Genomic DNA, 21,490 nt, shown 5'->3' with positions numbered 1-21,490 from the left:
CTTTCTTTTTGGATAGGGTTGAAAGGGTTCATTCATCCATTCACTGCAAGGAGAATTATTGAATGTTTTTGAAACTAATAGTACTTTGAATAACACAAATTGGTCGCTGGTTTTGTCTTATTAAGTTAGCACGGAAAATGATGAGTTCCATTGTTTTACTCTCTCTCTCTCTCTCTCTCTCTCTCTCTCTCTCTCTCTGTGTGTGTGTGTGTGTGTGTGTGTGTGTGTGTGTGTAGAGTTGGGGGGGATAAAGTTCTTTATTAACTCCAGATTCTAATTTCAAACTGGATACTGCTATCACTCTAAGGAAAGCGAAGCACAGAACAGCACGGGGGATGCTGTGGTATGCTGCCAAGAGTATTGACAAGGGGACAGTTCACATTTGATGCCCACCCCCAAAACTGACCTGAAGAGCTTCATTCAAGGACAAAGTGAGGCAACATTTTACTGGTCCATTGATTCATTTAGATTTGGGACACTTCACTCTGGCCACCTTCAGTCCCGAGGGCCCAGTGAGTCAACGGAAGTCTATTTATTGAAGGAGACCCTTCCATGAGCCTCTTGCATTCTTGTCTCTGCCTCCACTGTCACTAGCCGTGTGACCTTGACAAGTTGGATTTGATTTCTCCCTCTCCCTCGGGTGGGATGCCAGAAAACACCGAGCAATGCAGACAGAGATGGAGATGAAGAAGGAGAAGGAGCTGCAGATGCTGATGAAGGTAGAAATAGAGGTGGAGAGAGAAATGGGACTGGGGAGAGTGATGGAGCTAGAGATGAAGGTGGAAAAGTGTTTTCTGGGATCCCACCTGAGGTAGGGGAAAAGCAAAACCAAACTTAAGGTCACGTGGCTAGTGGAGGGGGAGGAAGTTTGAACCTTGTAGCCAGAGAGGTTTCTCCCTGCTCTTCCTGGGGCTGACAACTTCCTTCATATTCTTTGAATTGCTTCATCCTGAGGGGTCTTGAGGACCAATAAGTTCAGCAAGAAGATGGAGCCTGCCTCAGGATGGGTCTCTGCGGATTTCAAATTCTAAAGACCCTGGCTTATTTGGCAGCTCCAGCCTCATCCCAAGGCCTGCCTTGCTCCAGGCCAACCCACTCATGTGGACAACGTAGCATTTTTCAGTGGGACTTCTATTTAACAGAATTCTTCCAGATCCTGGAGCAGGCAATTCTTTCCTTGTCTCTCTGCTCCATGTGTTCATACATGCGTATCAGGAAGTTCACTGCTAGAGGAAGCAGGGATGCTAACTGGAAGATGCGCCCCATGTTGTGATTTGTGGAGCTGTGAGAAAATTTCAAGATTAGAAATGTCCCTTATTCACCAGTAACACCATCTCCAGTTTCTTTCTTTCTTTCTTTCTTTCTTTCTTTCTTTCTTTCTTTTCTTTTCTTTTTTTCTTTTTGAGACAGAGTCTTACTCTATATCCCTGGCTGGCCTGGAACTCACTATGTAAACCAGGATGGCTTTGAACTCACAGAGCTCTACATGCATTTGCCTCCTTAGTCCTGGAATTAAAGGCATATGCCATCAGATCCAGCTCCATGATTTCTTTAAAAGTTAAGTATACACAAATCAGCCCCCTTTCCAGGCATTCACAGAAGACAAGAGGAATCATACATCTACGTGCTTATGTCTGAATGCTGGAAGAAGCTGTACTTATTCCAAGCCCGGAAATAACTCAAGTGTCCATCAGCAAGTGAAGAGCCAACTTGTTGTGGCATATTGATATTTTTCAGCAATAACAACACAAATTGATAAATGTCTCAACAGAGATGAGTTTGAATTCCAACAACATTAAACAAAAGAGCTAGCTGCAAAAGGGTACGTGCTTTCTGCTTTGCACTTAGCGGAAGCTCTTAAACAGGTGAAGCTAATCGATGTTGATAGGACTTAGAATTAATTGGGTTTATGTTGTTGCAGGACATTTTGGGCTACAAAGGAGAAAAGAGAACTTTGAAGAGAGTTTTCCATAACTTGCTGGGGAAAAATGGTTACATGAGTGTACCCGTTTGTCAAAATTCATCAAAATGCACAATTTAAATGGCTACATTTTGTTACATGTGACTTATCATCTCTAAAACTGGTTTTCAAATCGATTGCCGACACAACAGAGGTGACATTCTTAGCACTGATGTACATACATACCAGTGGGAACCTATTGGTGTTTTCAAGAAAAGGCCTTAAATTTTTCTTCTGTTCTGCATTCACAAATGTGCATACCGTCAGTGAACTCAAGCACATAGGAAACAAACACCCCAAAATGCTAGATATGCATTCTTGGTTGCATATGTACATATGTAGCAGATGCCTTGCTAACAAGAATTTTGCCTACCTTGGGGGTCAAATTTTCTCTCTCTTCTTTTTTCTCTTCTCTTCTCTTCTCTTCTCCTCTTCTCTCCCTCTCTCTCTCTCTCTCTCTCTCTCTCTCTCTCTCTCTCTCTCTCTCTTCTCTCTCTCTTGGTTTTTTGAGACAGGGTTTCTCTGGGGAGCTCTACCTGTCCTGTAACTCACTCTGTAGACCAGGCTAGCCTCGAACTCACAGATATCTGCTTGCTTCTGTCTCCCTGAGTGCTGCGATTAAAGGCATCAGCCACCACTCATGGTGGATTCTTATAGAAAGAGTCCAAAATAGGATATTAACTAATCTTGCATTGTGAATGGTAAGGAAGGGCTGAGAGTCAGTTATAAGGCTGAAGAATTACCAGGCTGCTTCACTTGCTTTGCCAGGAAATGGTAGAGAAGCCATACAATCACGCAGATGTCTATGACTTAATGTAGGTTCAAAGTTACAATCTTGTCATGCTTGCTTAATGCACCACAATGCATTGCAATCCTATTATCTGCCATATATTAACTGTGCTGACAGATGCAGGATGGAACTGTGGGCACTGCCAGGCATACTTCATTTTCTTGGGGACCACGGAGCCCAGGAGATTCCGTCTCAGCAAAAGTTTCCATGCACAATCATCTCTGCATCCAGATGCGCACTGGGATGGAATGGGTGTGTCGAGCCGCACCTGGTAGAGAGAAGCACGTGAGTGTGTCTGTGTGTGCATGTGCACATACCCTCGAAAGCAGGGGCAGCATTTTGCAAGCTTTTTCAGAAACAACTACTACTACTGCTACTGCTGCTGCTACTGCTACTACTATTAATAGCAGCAACAGCAGCAGCAGCAGCGGCAACAGCAGCAACAGCACCAGAATCAACAGTTGGAAAGTTGAAATGCTGAAACTTGTGAGACAATCCAGGCTCAAAGCTTTCCATTTCTAGTTCTGTACCTACTTCTACCACCTTGCAAAAAAGTCAATCTGTGCAGAACCTTGCACTTGTGGCATTTTTCATATTCAGTTCTAGAGAGATGCAGGGACAGCAGGTGTCTAAGCCATTTATTTCTTTGAAAAGACATCTTCCCATCAATGATGGCTCTTACAAACACTCAGGAACTTTTCAGTGTCCACATTTAGAAACCTTCAATAAAATATTTTCACCTGGGCTGATCATGCTCCCCCCTAGAGTCAAAGATGATCTAACAAAAAACCCCAACACAAGGCATGAGAAGCCTCTTTTTAGTTGTTGGTCAGGGTTATTCAAGAGACTTGCAAAACATAGCCTATCATTATTGCCCCTGGTTTCCTCCAAGAGGTGGAAAGCATGTCCCTATTGCTGAAGACACCCTGCACTTCAGTAACAGGGCCCAGAGGACAGAGCTGGAACTGGCATGAATGCCTCCTCCCTGAGAACTATCTTTAATGGTACCATGCAAGCTTCCAAAGGAGGGAGACAACCAGCAGCCTTACCTGCACAGCAGGATAACTCTAAGGATATAGGCATGGTGGCACACATACCTCGGTGTTACCAACAGCCCTTTACCTGGACTTGTTTAACAAGAGAAATCATACCTGGACTAGAAATCTAGCTAACTTCTCATAGGTAGTTAAGTCTTGGGTCTTGGAGGAGAACCTACAACGTCTATTTTACTAAAGCAGCAAATTCCCTAGCTACCCGCTAAACGTTTATTCTTATATGCACAGATAAATGTAGTTCCCTCTTCTCGTCTTTTTATCTCCTGGTAATGTCAGAAGCTACACAGCTGAAGTCTCTTTTATGCCTAAGCATGAGTTAAGGACAGCAACAATAGGCATGCCAAATTGGACAGGAGAAAGCCTTTGGGGCCTAAACCCTACATAAAGAACTACAGGCAACCAAAAATGCTAAGAGTGAGAGAAATAGTCTTTCTCAGGGAAGAACATACCAATTGGTTGTCCATTACAAAATGGTAAGCTCTGAATACAAATACCAGACAAATAACATTATACAGACTGAGGAGGTTACATTTCAGAGTTTATATGTACTTACATGTACATAGACGCATGTAACAAGTGTTAATGAAAAAAGAGGCCATGGATTTTAAAGAAAGCAAGGAAGGTTATATGGGAGGATTTGGGGAGAAGAAAGGGAAGGGAAATGTGATTTAATTATAATCTCAAAAATAAAATAAACCCTCAACCTTTTTCTGGTCATTTTTTTTTTACCATCTATTTATCAAGCCTCTACTGCATGCTAGATTCTAATCATATAGCCAGAAACAAGACAAAAACCCCACATCCCCTCAAGAAGCTATATTTTAAAGGATCCATGAATATTTAAATTAAATCACGTGTCTGATAAGTCAGTGGGAGAAAAGTAATGCAGGGTCTCAGTTTTAGGCAACCTTGTTGGGCAAAGTCACAGTGAGGAGAATGCAGTTGAGCAAGGCCTTAAAGAGGTGGGAGGGGTCTGCTCTATAACATCTGGGAAGACAGACACGGGGGTGGGGGGGTGGGGGGGGAGACCAGCCAAGGCAGAGGCTATGGAAAAGGACTGTGCTGGAGCAGGAGACATGAGCAGGTCCATATCTCAGCCCTAATGAGCAAGAGCAACCACAACTAGGAGGGGAAACTGGTGAGGGTCAGACTGTGACGATCCTGGCAGGCAGTTAGAAGATTTGCACTTTGACTTGCGTGAGGTGGAGGCTTTGAGCCAAGGATTTGCGCCAACTCAGGTTTCCAGCCTGTCTCTGGCTGCTATGCTGAGAACATGCTGTCTGTCCTACAGGGGCAGAAGCAGGCCAGCTACAGTTGGGAACATTTTGATTTTCTGATGTTCAATAGATAGATGTTCAACTGAAATGCCGAGTGGGAATTTGAAGGTACAATTCTGGCTGGAGATTAAAAACTTAGAAGATATTGGCACATATATGAAGGTTAAGGTCATGAGAGTGCATTGAATTATTACAAAGCTTGTGATTGGAGCCAGTGAACACATACCTGGTTTCCTCTGCTATTTAAACAGTTAAGATGTTCTCTTAAAAAAAAAAAAGTATGCGTTTTTTCTTAAAAACAAAAATGTCCAGATTGAAACCACACTAAATTATCTTAAGATGACAGTAATCACGGTGATAACTAGCATAGATATGATTAAAAACTCAAGAGTGGTATATATGGAGAGAAAATTTTTTCGACTTATTGTACTTATATAAGTTACTTTTTTATTGTTTCCATTTAGCTTGCTGAGGACCTCCACTGGTGTCTTGGTCCAGGGCCAGTAGAGCAGTGCCAATAAGACAGCAGAGTCTTCCAGAGTAAGTGGGACCACAGGACTGTGTCACCAGATCCAGATTCTTCTTCTTCTTCTTCTTCTTCTTCTTCTTCTTCTTCTTCTTCTTCTTCTTCTTCTTCTTCTTAGTTTTCCTTTTCTTATTTTTAATTCAATTGTCTCACATAGTTTGTCATAGTAACCGAAAGCGAACAGAGAAGATATTCAGATATTATTGCTTCAAGATATTTTTAGCACCATACTTTTACTCTTCGATGGAAATCTGAAGACATGAGTACTAAATCCCACAGATCCCTACACTCTATTTATCTTCTTTAAAAGTCTTTTTCCCCTGTTACTCAGATTAATAGTGGTCTGTCTTCACATTCACAGATGCTTTCTTATGTACATTAGGTCAATTTCTGAAGTTTTAAATTTCACTTGTTTTACTGTTCAGTCCACAAACCACTATTGATTGTTGGGTATGGTGACACAAGTTTGTAATCTCTGCTCTTGGGAAGCTGAGACAGACCAGTGAGATCCATGCCAGGTTTGATTACATAGCCAGATTTAGGCTAACCTCAAAAACAACACCTCATTTAAAAAGCAAAACAAAATTTTCCCTGATCTTTAATGAGATTTTCCACTTGGAATTTGTTCCTGGAGTATTTGTAATTACTTGTTTGAAATTCTTTTTTTCAAAATATTTGTCAGATACTTCCAACAAATGTCTTTGGACTCATCAGTGGTGTTTGTTGTATCTTCCCATGCAAATTGGCTTTAGTGGTCATTTGTATGATGAGCAACTTGGGTTTCTACTCTGGACTTTTTAATTTATTACACTATTAGAGTAGTGAAGTGATGAGAATATTTTTATTTTGAAGGACACTTGATCTAGTTAGGTTCAGGCTGGAAGGCACCACTCACAATCTTTGAGTATCATTCCTAACGGAGTTCAGCTTTTAAAGCCTTTATAGTATACATCAGAACTGTTCTGGGTGTGAGCATCCAGGATTTTGTGTAGGACCTAGGTAGTGATCTATTTATTAGTGCAATTTTCAATGTCATTGGAATGTAAATATGTAGCTTGAAATGAACTGACAAAAAGTATTAAGAACTTTTTTTGGATGATAAATAACACAATGAAGGAGGAAGACAGATATGCTAGTATTTCTAGGGGAAAAACATTCTAGAGTGTTAGAAATATCAGAAATATCAAAATTTAAAGATCTGCCTAGGCTACAGAGAAAGGTGAAGGCCTGCCTAGGCACTTTATAAGATGCTATTTCAAGTTAAATATTTTACAAGTGAGCTAGGGAGCTATAGATAGATATAGTACTTGCCTAGCATGCTCACAGCTCAAGGTTCAATTCCAAATACCAAAGTATGTAACTGGATGGATGGATGGATGGATAGATAGATAGATAGATAGATAGATACATAGATACATAGATACATAGATACATAGATGATAAATAACAGAAAAACAGGACAGGTTTATTTGGGTTCAGGGTTTCAGGGCTTTCAGTCCATGGTAACTTGGATTTATTTCTTTTTGCCTGTGGCAAGGCAAGTATGTCATGGTTGGAGCATGTAACAGAGGAAACTGTGCACCTGATGACAGGCAGGTAGCAAAGAGATAAACAGGAAGGGACAAGGCTTCCAGTGTCCCCTTCAAGTTCATGACTCCAATGTCCTAATTTCTTTTTCTCAGATTTTACCTCTTAATGTTTCTACTACCTTCCAATCCTGAAGGCCATGCATTTAACACTTGGAACTTTAGAGGATATCCTGCCTCTAAACTATATAGCACTTTACAAGTTTGGAAAAACACATAAAACTAAAACATTAAGAAGTTAGTGAAATCAAATAGAATAAATCAAATACATTATAAACTGATATTTTAAAAGACAGAAGAAAGCCTCACATGAAAACTTCCCAAATAAAAAGCATATAAACATTCAGGGTAATAGCAACCTGAATGGACAGTTCGTAATACACGATTAAAGCTAGTAGAAAGTAGGATAGTGTGTATATATATATATAATTTATTTATATTGATATCCCATCCCTTGTATCCTCCCATTCCTCCCTCCCTTCCATTTTCCCCTTACTCCCCTCTCCTATGACTGTGACTGAGGGGGACCTCCTCCCCCTCTATATGATCATAGGGTATCAAGTCTCTTCTTGGTAGCCTGCTATCCTTCCTCTGAGTGCCACCAGGTCTCCCCCTCCAGGGGACATGGTCAAATATGGGGCATCAGAGTTCGTGTGAAAGTCAGACCCCACTCTCCACTCAGCTGTGGAGAATGTTCTGCCCATTGGCTAGATCTGGGTAGGGGTTCGAAGCTTACTGCATGTATTGTCCTTAGCTGGTGCCATAGTTTGAGCAGGACTCCTGGGCCCAGATCTGCCCATCATAATGTTCTTCTTGTAGGTTTCTAGGACCCTCTGGATCCTTCTATTTCCCCATTCTCCCATGCTTCTATCACCTAAAATCTCAATAGGATGTCCTCCCCTCTGACCCACTTCCCTGGTAAGTGAAGACTTTCATGGGACATGCCCCCTTGGGCTAGTGTCCAGATATAAGTGAGTATATACCATTTGACTCTTTCTGCTTCTAGGTGAACTCACTCATTATGATAATTTCTAGTTCAATCCATTTGTCCACAAATTTCGGGAATTCCTTGTTTTTAATAGCTGAGTAGTATTTCATGGTGTATTTTTAAAGTAACTTATCTTAGAGTTTCTGCTGCTGTGATAAAACACTATGACTAAAAGGAACTTGAAGTAGAGAGGTTTATTTCATCTTATAATTCCCAGGTCACAATCCAGCATGCAAAGAAGTTAGGGCAGGAATCTAAGGCAACTAGAGGCAAAAACTGAAGCCAAAGCCATGGAGGAGTGCTGCTTACTGGCTTGCTCAGCCAGCTTTCTTATTCTAACTCAGAACCACAATGGGCTGGGCCCTTCCCCATCAATCGTTAATCAAGAAAATTATCCATCCAGGAGATGCCTGGCGGCACTCAGAGGAAAGATAATAGGTCACCAAGGAGAGACTTGATACCGTATGAGCATATTCAGGGGGAGGAGGTCCCCCTCAGACACAGACTTAGGGGAGGGGAGGGGAGTAGGGGGGAAGTGGGAGGAAGGGAGGAATGGGAGGATACATGGGATGGGCTAACAACTGAGATGTAATATGAATAAATTAATAAAAAATGTATAAAATAAAAAAAGAAAAAAAATAAAGATAATTTCAGATAACAGCATAAAAAAAAAAAAGAAAATTATCCATCCATAGACTTGCCCACAGGCCAATCTATTGGATATATTTTCTTAGTTGAGGTTCTCTCTTCTTGAATATGTGTATATTTGTGTCAGGTTGACAAAAACAAAGCAGCAGAGTACTGAATTTTTTAAAAAGATTATCAGCATAATCATAAATATACAAGTAATACATTTTATGAATAAGGGAAGGACAAATAAAGACATCCCTTGGTGTTAGAAAATATAAAATAGATTGTCTCTAGAATAATTGCTATGGATAGCTCTTCAACAAAATAAAAATGTTAATAGGAGAAAATTAAATGAAATAGTCTGTAACTCAGTGAAGGTATTCTTCTATTTTGAGATATTTACAATATGTTTCATAGTTGAAAGAAATCAAGATTTATAACTTTACTTTCTGGGGTTTTGAGTATAAATAGATGTGATATGTATGACAAATACAACACAAAGGTGTTGTATAAAGGACTACAAAAGAGGTAACATTTCTACATTTTCCATTGTTTTTCTCTCCCCTCTCTTTATTTTTAATTTGTTCACTTTACATTTTGATTGAAGCTCCTTCTCTTGTTGCCTCCAAGTCCCACCTTTCCTCTTTCATTCCCCCTTCCCTAGTCCTCAGAAATGGGGAGCCCTCTTTCCCTATCATCTGTCCTTAGCCTATCAAGTCTCATCTGGCCCGCCTGCATCCTTCTTCCTCTGTGGTCTGGTAAGGCTGCCCAGCTAGGGGGAAATGATCAACGAGTGGGCACCAGAGTCTATGTCAGAGGTGGCCCCTACTCCCACAAGGAACGTTTCTACATTTCAATTAAACTGGAAAAATATTGATTCTAAGTCGATGGCAAAACATTAAGTATGTATTTTGTAATCATTAGAGCCACTAAAATAGAACCACTAAAATAATTATATGACATATAGTAAAAAAAAATCACAAAAGATAATACTGAATTCTTTTTAAAAAGGTTCAAATAATGATATGACTGAACGGTGTGTTATTTTGGATTTAATATCAAAAAAGAAAAGTGGGATGAGTAGGAAAATTAGCAGAAGCAAAGCCTGGAGTTTAATAATAGTAATATATCATGTATATTTTTCTTAATTTTGAAAAACGGACTTAGTAATATAAAGTTCTAATGTTTGGGAAATCTGGGGTATATGTAATAATTTATTTTATTATCACTATAATTTTCTATAAATTGACATTTTTCCAAAAATGAAAATTTTACTTAGATACATTTCAGGTAACCCAAAATTAGGTCAGAAACCTGTAACAGAAGAATTTCTAAAAACTTAAAAATCAAGTGAAAAGCAAATATCAAAATGTGGAAGTATTCAAAACATGTCAGTGATTACTATAAATGGTCTAAACTCATTTATTAAAATAATGATGAGCAGAATTTGTTACTATAAGAATATGACCCATCAATAAGCTGTCTACAAGAAACTCATTTCAAATATAATGATGCAGGTAGGTTAAAAGTGAGAGAAGATAAAAGATGTACTTGACATGCACTAATTAAAGGAAAATGAGCATAGCTTTTTAAATATCAGACAAAGACAATGTTAGGGCAACAAAAATTAGCAGAGATAAAGCAAGGCATTAAGTGCTGACAAAAGGATTAATTCACTAGGAAGATGAAACAATGCTAAATATGTTTGTACTAAACACAAGGACTTCAATTACATAAATTTTAAAACACTGACATAATTGGAAAGAAACAGATTTTAGTGAGAAACTTTTCAACATTTCTTTCTCAGTAATGGAAATGATAGGCAGAACATTGACCAGTACATGAAAGAATCATTCAACAAGAAGGAGAACATGATGTGGCCAACTAGCCTCTGGGCAAAATGTCCTCGTTTCGGCCACAGACAGAATTCTGCCTAAAAATGGGCAAGCTTGGATGCAGGCAGAGTCGAAGGCCAAGCTCTGCCAAGACAGGGTAAGTAAGTCCTCAATAGTTCCTGCCTCACAAATATGTCTGTCAGATATAATGGGCTGGAAGGCTGAAAAACATGTTCCAATGTTATAGAGAGTTTTGGGTGACTATTCAGGTAGAAAACTGTCTCTGTCATCTTCTCATTTGGGAAGCTGCTAACCTGCACTTCCTATCTACTCAGGTAATTAATTTTATTTCTCCTCAAGTCTCTGATGGGGTTGAAGACCAGATAGTTTAGTTTTACAATTAAGCTTAGTTGTTAGGGGTTAAGATGTTTTTAGGTCTAGAAAGATGTTTTAAGTTGATAAAGATGAGATAGAAGAGATATTGATTTACATTCAGAATTTTAGACTCACCAAGATAGGAAAGATGCTTTCTTCAAGGCTGCCAAATACAAATAGCCAAAACACTATGAATGTAACATTTATATAATTCCTGATTGTTTTGTGGCTCTTCTTGCTGTAGGTAGTTTATTGTATATATGTATAATAATATGAATATAAATATATATATGAAAAAAGAAATAGATTTGAACAACTTTCCACAACATTTTTTAAAGGTTTAAAAGGGGAAAAGCCCTGGACCTAGGTCCTCTACACATATATAGCTAATAGGAAGTGTGGTCTTCATGTGGGTCCCCTAGCAATTGAAGCAGGGCCTGTCTCTGACACAGACTCTGTTCCTCTACCTGGGCTGCCTTGTCTGGTCTCAGTGGAATAGGGTGCGCTTAGTCCTGATGCAACTTGACATGCCAGGTGTGTTTGTAAGGGGGGGCTCCCCTTTCTGAGAAGAAGGGGAAGGGGGAAAGGCGAAGAGGGTGAAAGGGTGGGAATGGGAGAAGAGGAGGGAAGGGTCTTCAATAGGGATGTAAATAAATAAAAAGAAAATTTTTTTTTCAAAAAGGAGACCATGCTTGTTACTGAAACTGTAGCTAACTGCCCAGTGCTAGTGAAGCCATGGTTATTAGAGGAGAATCAGCAACCACTAATTTGTTCCACCAGCATATTCCCTACAACAATCTATAAACATTTTCTTCATCCCTCATCAAGGAAACTTCTTTTTGCAACAGACAGTGACCAATACAAAAATAAAATAAAATAAAATAAAATAAAATAAAATAAAATAAAATAAAATAAAACCCCACAACCAATCAATGTCAAGTTGTGGAGCGCAGTCCCAATGGATATATCTATATAACAGTTCCACAACTCAAGTTCCAGGAACATTGCAGAAGAGGGAGTGGAATGATTATAGGAACCAAAGGATTAGCGAGCTGGCTGTGAGATTTTTGTCTCCTAGTAACATCAGAATCTACACTCATGAAGTCCCACCAACATGACTGCCCAAACATGAGCTGAGGAAGGAGGACATCCACAAACATGCCAGGCTGCCTGGGGAAATGCCCAGAAGCCCTTAAGCCAATACAAAGAAGTATAGACACCAGAGGAAAGCTGGAAGCAGGAGAGGTGGCCTTCTCCAGGGTCAGCCCTGAAAACATATATACAAATAATATTTTATTAGCTCAATGGGTTATATTTGGGAATATATGCATATGCAAATCTATACACATACAGTAACAATTGATTCAGAAAAGGTCATGAATTTGAAGGAGAGTGAGGAGTAAGTGGGAAGACGTGGAGGGAGGACGTGGAAGGGAAAGACATAGCAACAAAAATCCAATCTCAAAACCAAACAAATGAAAGGAACTGAATAATAACACCAATCAACTGCCATTTATAGAAAATTTTATCCAACAACAGCAGAATGCACACCGAATTTTCAGGTGACAATGAAATAGTCACCACAATACAAAGCATACAGCAAGTCTTAACAATTTAGAAAGAATTGAAATGATGCGGTGCATACTCTTCGGCCATAAGGAATCAAACTACAAAGCAGTATTAGACAAGCAAAAGGGAAAGGTCCAAACACCGGGAAGATTCTGCTTTTAACCCTGTACATTTAAACAATCCGTGGATCAAAGAAACAGTATGTGAGAAAAATTTAAAGCATTTGAACTGAACAAAAGAATACTACCATACCATGCAATTCATGCTAAGTATATATAAACTGTGTAAAGAAAAATTCATAGTCCAAAATCTTTATAGTAAATAAGAAAAATGCTGCAAATAATAACAAATAATGACTATCATAATGAATTAACAAAAGAAGAAGAAAATCAGCTCCAATTAAGCAGAGGGAATGAAACAATGAAAAATAGAAACCAATGAAATATAAAACAAATAACAGAGAAAAATCAATCAAGCAAAAATGGGTACTTTGAAAAGATCAATAGAATTGATAAATTTCTATTGAAAGGAGAGAGTGAACACAAATCTTCAGTGTCAGGAAGAGAGAATACTACTACAGATCTTTCAAACACTAGTGAGATAATAAAGGAACGAGAAGGACAATTCTATGCACAAGAATTTGGCAAGCTAGATGACATGGATCAAGTCCTTATAAATCACAAATAAGAAAAATTCACTCAAGATGAAGTAAATAATCTAAAGAAGCCGTTCAGTTACTAAATTAACTACATTTTAGTTCAAATCCTTCCATAAACTAAACCTCCAGACAGGTGATAAATTCTGCCTAATACTTAAAGAAATGTCATCAGTTCCAGAAAACAGTAAAAGATGAAGCTCTTCTCAGCTCATTTTCTGAGGTCAACAACGTTTTCCTGATACTAAAACCAGACAAAATGATCACAAGACAGAAGGCTACACATTAATACGTCTCATGAACATACACAAAATCCCAAGTGGAACACTAGAAAGTTGAATCCATCAAATAGTAAAAATCCAAATCAACCCAGTGGGGTCTATCCTAGAAATGCAAAACTCAAACAGTGAATACCTATAATTCATAACACTGGCATTTTAAATGAAGAAAAAGACAATACCACCTAATCTTTTTCCTGACCAACTGATGCCTGAAAGGCAGATGATAAAATATGATGTCCACTCATGATTTAAAAACACAAACACTAAAAATACAGTAAACACACTAAAAATAGAATGGTGCTTCTTCAGCCTGATAAAGCACATGTACAAATTCTTACTGTTTTTTTTTTCCTGGCTGGCCTGAAAAAATTATTTTTTTATTTTATTAATTCATTCATATTACATCTCAATTGTTATCCCATCCCTTGTATCCTCCCATTCTTCCCTCCCTCTCATTTTCTTCTTACTCCCCTCCCCTATGACTGTTCCTGAGGGGGACCCCCTCCCCCTGTATATGCTCATAGGGTATCAAGTCTCTTCTTGGTAGCCTGCTGTCCTTCCTCTGAGTGCCACCAGGTCTCCCCCTCCAGGGGATGTGGTCAAATATGAGGCACCAGAGTTCGTGTGAAAGTCAGACCCCACTCTCCACTCAACTGTGGAGAATGTCCTGTCCATTGGCTAGATCTGGGTAGGGGTTTAAAGTTTACCGCCTGTATTGTCAAAGTAGAAGGATCCATAGGGTCCTAGAAACCTACAAGAAGAACATTATGATAGGCAGATTTGGGCCCAGGGGTCCTGCTCAAATCTTACTGTTAATAAAATATTCAATGGCAAGGAATGAGATCCTTTCTCCCTGTGATGAGAACAAAAGAAGAGTGATCAAAATTGTTCTTTTAATTTGGTAGTGGTGACTTGGGCCCTTTAGTTAAGGAAAAGAAACAAAATGCATATAGATTGAAAAGGAAGACATAAAATTGTCCCTTTATAGGCTATGTTTGTCTATATAGTATATGCTAAGGAACCTACAAAAAAGAGGCAACCCGAAATATACTCACAAAACCAATGAGCTTAGCAAGTTCACTGATATAAGTTAAATGTACTCAAAGACAATTGAAAACAGCAGCACAATTTAGAATAGTTCCCAAAGAGTGAACCACTTAGTAGTAATGAAATGCGGAAAGGATCAATACAATGAAAACTACATAACAGAGAGGGGAAAAATAGAAGCAGTCTTTTGAAAAGTGGAGAAAAGTGGCCTCTTATGGGAAAGTGGCATACTGTACGTGCTGGTTTGAATAGGAATGGCCCTCAAAGGACCATAGGGAGTGGTGCTATTAGGAGGTGTGGCTTTGTTGGAGGGGGTGTGTCACTATGGAGGTGGGCTGTGAAGTTTCATATGCTTAAGCTACGCCCAGTGTGTCACACAGTCTTCACTTCTGCTGCCTGTGGATCAAGATATAAAACTCTCAGCTTTTCCTCCAGCACCATGTCTGGCTGTATTTGGCCATGCTTTCCACCATGGTGACAATGACCTAAGCCTCTGAACTGTAAGGCAGCCCCAATGAAATGGTTTCCTTTATGAGAGTTGCCGTGGTCATGTGTCTCTTCACAGCAACAGAAACCCTAACTAAGACACCATGGTCATGCATTGTTGCAGTTCCACACAATACACTCTTGCCAAAATGATTTATAGGTGTAATGTAATAACCAATCAAGAAGCTAGGAGGATTTATGTGCATGTCGACAAGTGGTTTCTACAATTTATATGGAGAGGCAAAAGAACCAGAAGAGCAAAAACAAATTTGAAATATAATAAAGAATAAATAAAACACACTACTTGATTTTAAGATATATTCCATAGCTGGGGGGCCTCCATCCCTAGTTGAGGAGCTCTAGGCAGTTAATGGCTCCTGGCGAAAGGGTGTCATTTTTCTTCAGTGATGTGGCCACTGATACATTTCCCATGATCCAATAAACAACCTCATAAACTTACACATACAGGTAACTCTAATTAAACTCAGTAGGTTATAAACAACAACAACAACAACAACAACAATAACAATAGTAATTATAATAGGAATGTAGAAGGACTTACAAGGATAAAGCATTCTTGAGGAAGTAGTAGGAGAATAAGGGAAGAGAGAATTGTGTGTGTGTGTGTGTGTGTGTGTGTGTGTGTGTGTGTGTGTGTGTATGAAAATTTCAAAGAATAAATAAGAACTTTTAAAACACAGTTTTATGCACGAAGGTGGAGGGGCAGCTGATTTTTGATGAGGTTCCAATCAGTGAGCACTGGTCCCATTTGGCATTGTTACTTTCATGGAATCCTCAGTCCTCTTGTGGGGTCTGTGAAAGAGGTAACTCTCCCCACTGACCATTTAGAATCCCTGGCCTTCTGGGCCCAGCCAATAGAGAAAGACGGACTCCGCAAGACTTACCCACTCAGTGGGGTTTCCCATCACTAATGGATAGGTCAGCTTTTCTTCATCTATAGGTGAGAAAAGTAGGAGTGTAGAACTGTGGCTGTGTTCCAAGTATCCCGGAATAGTTGGTAGCAGAGAAGTTCAGCTTTTGGCTGTTGGCCTGACATGCATGGGAAATGTTCAGGTCAGACGTCCACCTTCAATTTCTTCTTTTCTTTAGTAATCCTAGATTTCTAGAGATTCCAGAGGCTTTCCCTCATGAGCCTGGTCAGCTGTGCAGTGGTGGTAGCGCAAGAAGTTCATACTCTCTGATACGTTGCCTCCCTTGCCTACTGCCTGTAAGTTTGGGCCTTCCATTGACCAGGAAAGGAAGGAAGTCAACAGAGGCAGCCAGGCACAACGGCAGACCAAAGCAAGATGCTTAAGCACGTGAGGTACTCATCGGCAGGTGTGCTCAGTCTAGGGTACTGATTGGAACACAACTGGGGGCTTGCACTATTGTTAATAGGTGTTTCATGACGATCAAGTTGATATGGGCTTGGTTGCGTGCCCTCTTGGATTCACGTGCTGATGTTCTTACCTCCTGTACTGGGTAGTGTCTGTGGCAACTCAGACACAAGCTAGAGTCATTTGGGAACAAAGAACTTCAATTGAGAAAATGCCCATGCTCTTGCGTGTAGAGCAGTTTCTTAATTGGTGATTGATAGAGCACCCGGCCCAGAACATTTTCTCTCCAGATATCTGCACCCCCAGCATTTTTCCATCCTGCTTGCTCCATCTGCCCTGCAGGGAGTGTCATAGGTAACACTTATGTTGCCAGGGATCTTACTAAAAGGGGCCTTCCCTTACAATTAGCAGCAGATTCCTGATAGCCACGGGGTGAGGATTGGAGGGTTTTGGGGTTCCCGAGCCTTCTCTGCTCTCCTTTAGAGCCATCCACTTTGGCCTGTGGGTACACCTGCCTGGCACTTCCTGGAGAGGAGGTGGGGGCTGTTTTTTAGCACGTGCACCCTTTCTTTTACTTCTTCTGTCTTTCTCCATAAATAAGCAAAGGCAGTTCCTTCAACACCAGGAGCAAAGAAGAGGGAGGGGGGAGAGAAATGAAAAGCTCAAAGAGTGTTACACATAGCAGTGGGCGTATTTTATGGAAAGCAGCCGACAATCAGTGTTTGCAGACGCCTTTTATTTTATATTATTTCCTCATCTGTTCAGCTTTCTTGGGCGGGAGCCAGAAACGTTAATCTTCTCAGCCAAAGTCGGCCTTTTATCTGTCAGGTTCACAATGAAACGGAGACATTGGGTTTCTCAGGCCACAAGCAAGCAGACCCTCAGCACACCAGCCCCAGGTTCAGTGGCTGGGTTAGCACCCTCCATGGCACCTCGTTCCGAGCCTCTCATAGTGGGGCTTTGGATTAAGGGGAGGGGCTATAATTCTTTGGCCGACTGCCAGTGAGCTCCAGGGACCCTCCTGTCTTTTCCTTGTCTGTTCTTCCTAGAGCTGGGATTACAAGCACACGCAACTACACCCAGCTTTTAAAAACTTGATTCCAGAGATAGAATTCAGACCTTCCTGTCCTTCTCCCCCACCCAACCCCACCACCGGGAATTGATTACAGTAAGCAATCATGAAAGTAGAAACAGGTGCCACTGTGATTTCCCAGGTTAGCTCATCAAAGTAATATGGCTTCGACTTTGCTCCCTCTCTGGGGACACTTACCTCAGGAACCTTGGGTGTCATATGAGAAACCCAGCTGTCCCCAAGCTACCCTGCTGTGGGGTGTGTGAAAAGACTGAAACTAGAGCCCCCTCTGTGGCAGTCCCAGATGTGTGAGTCTTGTCATTTGAGAAACGGTCCCCTAGCTATATGTTGTTCGCCTAAAACCCTCTAAACAAACTGTGTGGGACCACAAGGAAAAGCCACTTCGCTGAGTTCAATCCCCTCAGAAAAGGAAGAGCTAATGACAACAATGACAAACCCCATGCCACCTCATCCTGTCTTGGGGTCGTGTATTGTAAAGCCAGGTACTACTATAATGAGTCCTCTAGTCTGATACTGTCGCCTGCAAAACAGCACCTGTACAAAGTAGACCCTTTCTGCTATACAAATCAACCTCGGGCCATTTACCTCAGGCCAATAGGCTTAGATTCCAGCTGTTTCACCACACATGTTGTCTTGGTTCACGCATTCAAACTTCCTGAGCCTTAGTTTTCATGTCTACAAAATGGGGATGATAAAAGTCAGCAACATTCACACAGATGGTAGCCAGTCAAGTGCTTTAGGGGAAGTAGCTGGCTCAGTGACCTGGCATACAAAAACTATCAAGATGTCTTTGTAGGACACCTCCATCCGAACCAGGTGGCAGAAAAAGACAAAGTAGTCCTATAACTGTCACATACGTGCAAACTCAAACAGCCCTGTGCAAATGTGACAGGAAAGGGACTGTTTGGAAGTATCTTCTTACTCTGATGATCTGTGATAGTTACCCAGGGTCAGCCAGTGACACTGTGCAGGTCTGGAGATGAGTTCCAGTGTAGGAAGCGGAAGGCTTCCCCAATCTATGTTACTTCTTAATCAATTTGAGGGCCTGTGTGGTCAACTCAGAGTTTGGGGGTTTCCTAGAATACAGTGGGTCTGGGGTGTAGCCCAATAGCGTTCCAGTGCATGCCTAGCATACACAAATTCCTGGGCTTTTATTGCCAGCAAAATACACATACATTGCCCCCCCCACACACACACACACAGAGAGACAGAGAGAGAGAGAGAGAGAGAGAGAGAGAGAGAGAGAGAGAGAGATGCACAGGCACATACACACAGGCACAGGCACATAGACAAACATGCACTCATGTCCCCACATACACACCCTTAATTTTAAGCTAAGCCAGATGCCTCATGCCTATAACCCAATCACTTGGTATGTTGAGGCACAAGGATTGCCATGGGTTCAAGGCTAGTATAGGTACAGAAAGCTACAATACAAATTTCCAGTGGGCTAGAATTTCAGAATCTTCTAGGCATCACTGTCAGGCTGCCCAACCTCTGACCCAGCAGGACTCAATAGTGTATTCGAGGGTCAAGTACAATTGCAAATGGGTTCTTGAGGAGGGAATGAGGCATGCTAATTTTATGGCATGCTCCATGATGACCACATTGTGCTCGTGCCTAGAAGTCTCGGCAAAACACTCGGCACCAAGCCCTCAGCTCTTCTGGAGGCTTCTCCCTTTCTTACAATATGGCTGCTGCTAATAAAGGCGTAAATGCTGCCAAGCACTTATTACAGTAATATTATCTTTATATTATCCCAGCATTACCAGGCTGTGCATAGGGCTGGGGAGGCGGGAGAACCTCTTCGGTGCTGTCAGTAATCGGAGGAAGGCAGTTTAGTTTAATGATAATGACTTACACTTACATAGCTGCCCTCATCCCAGAGGACCCTGGAGCACTTTACAAATACACTCTCACTCTGAGCCTTTCTAACAAACCTGAGCCACAGCACTGCTTATAAATAAAATATATTCTGAGTGCCTCTATATACTGCAAATGTGTGATATAAATATGTATAAATGTAACAAATATGATTTTTGCATGTTACATTTATAATATTCACAAAAATCGAGACCCATCATGGGGGTACAGCTACAAAAGACATGCAGAAGATGCAGAAGTCCAATAAATACGCATACTGGGCAGCCATTTAGAGCAGGTGCCAGCCTGGGGCTCTTAAAAGCTAAAGAAAACACTCATGGTCTACATTCTTTGGGTTCATTTTTTTTTTTTACCAAGAAGGTCATTCTCAGGTCAGGTTCATTCGACCACGCCCAGCCCAGGGTCCAGCAAAATCAGACATAAATGTCCCTGGTAACTCACCAAGTTGCTTCCGATGCCAAGATGCTGTGTGATCATGGACAAAGGAGAAGACGCCTCCAGCTCTCAGCATGGACAGCTAGCTAGGGTAACTTATGCGATTGCTCCTAATCTTTCAAGGCTGTTCTATATTAGCCCTGATTGGCCATACAAGAAGGCAGACTACTCTGAGAATGCCATGTTCCAAAGAAGCCCAGGCTCAATAGACACTCTGGTTAGGTTAGCTCAGGCTTTGGGCATATGAGGCAACAAAACTTCAGATGATCACGGCTCTGGACTCTGAGTCTCTTCCAGTGTTTACGTTCCTCTAGTTGAAGTTCTAGACATTGTGGAACAGAAATAAGCCTGCATCTTGCTCTGCAGAATATGGGCATGAGAAAACAGTCATTCCTCACTACTACATTGACAATATGTTATGTAATAAGAGTAATCATTAAAAAAAGAGCCATACTCCTAATCCATGAGCTAGCAGAGGAAACTCTGCTTTACTCTAGGGTGAATAACTTGAAAGTCACATGACCAAGGGCATGCACAGGAAGATGTCAGGGAGACTTACTACTCTCCAAGTACATGATGTGAGTCCCACTGTCAGTGGCCCTATGTTATAATTCTTTGAAACTTAAAGTGGGGGATAAGCATGTGACCGAGGGTCAAGAGATGTTGCCTAGCTAGATGCACACAGAGATAGATAGAGAGAGAGAGAGAGAGAGGGATGAAGATGTCCTGGCTGTGTTACTTTGGCAAGTTGCATAACATATACATACATACATACACACACATATACGCTATAAATGTCCTTTATAACCTATTCCTCTGTATCCTTTTCCTGCCTCATCCTATTCTCCCCTTTCTCCTCACTGTACATTGGTGGAGCCATTTCTGTCACCTAGCCTAGTTCCTTGCTGCCAGTTAGTATCTTCTAATACCTTAGCTGACATGATGTCTCCTTGAGTCAACTCAACAGACACTAACCCTTGGCTGGGGGAACTAGTCTTTTCAAAGCACCTTCCTCTCAGTTCCTTTCTTTGGCCTCTTTCTAGCACTTTCTGAAATGGTGTCTTGCTCAACTTAGCCTCAAGAGAGAAAGTGAGGCGTTGAAGGTGGTGCCTTATTTTCCTTTACCTTGCCCTCTCAAACAACCACTGAATCCTACTGTGCTCCATATCGTCTATCTTGGACCTACCTATAGCTTTCCACCTTCGTGGCACGATTGGTTACAGCCACCATCATTGCTGACCAGGACATAGGCGTGGTCCTCCATTGCTCTTATCCTTTGCTTTTGCTTTCTAGTTTCTTTCCACACAGCTTTCAGAACAATTTCCACCTCCCTACCTAAAACCTGCCAGTGATTACCTCAATTCCTGTTGCACCCTCACTTTACTCTTTAGTAATCAAGGTCTTTTCTATCCCAGAACTTGCTCCTACCACTGATCAAAATGACTTGCTCATCCAAGAAGAGTTCTTCTCCTTCATTCTTCAGCCTAGTGTCATATCTGGAAAGTGGCATCTCCTCACTGCCCCCATGTAAATCAAGTCCCTTAGTACCGTTGACATACTTTTCTATCCCCTTGTAATGCCACAATGTATAGTTAAATGCTTCATAATTAAACGTCTGATTCCCCCCCCCCATGAGGCTGGGAAGGGAAGAACTCACAGCCTGGCATATCATTGCCCCGCC

The 21,490-nt window shown here is 41.0% G+C and overlaps 1 pseudogene across 1 annotated transcript in view; it reads left to right on the top strand.

Moving 5' to 3' along the window:
- Positions 1–665: 665 nt before the first annotated feature.
- Positions 666–21,490, top strand: part of LOC311601270 (pre-mRNA-splicing factor ISY1 homolog) — a 91,898-nt pseudogene continuing 71,073 nt past the window's right edge. The window contains exon 1 of the transcript in view: positions 666–811. The product of the transcript in view is annotated as a pre-mRNA-splicing factor ISY1 homolog (transcript). The remainder of the gene's footprint in view (positions 812–21,490) is intronic.

Source organism: Acomys minous (genome assembly GCF_964271855.1).
Source record: "Acomys minous genome assembly, chromosome: 7".
In the NCBI taxonomy this organism is placed as follows: Eukaryota; Metazoa; Chordata; class Mammalia; order Rodentia; family Muridae; genus Acomys; species Acomys minous.
This window is presented reverse-complemented; position numbering and strand designations above follow the sequence as displayed.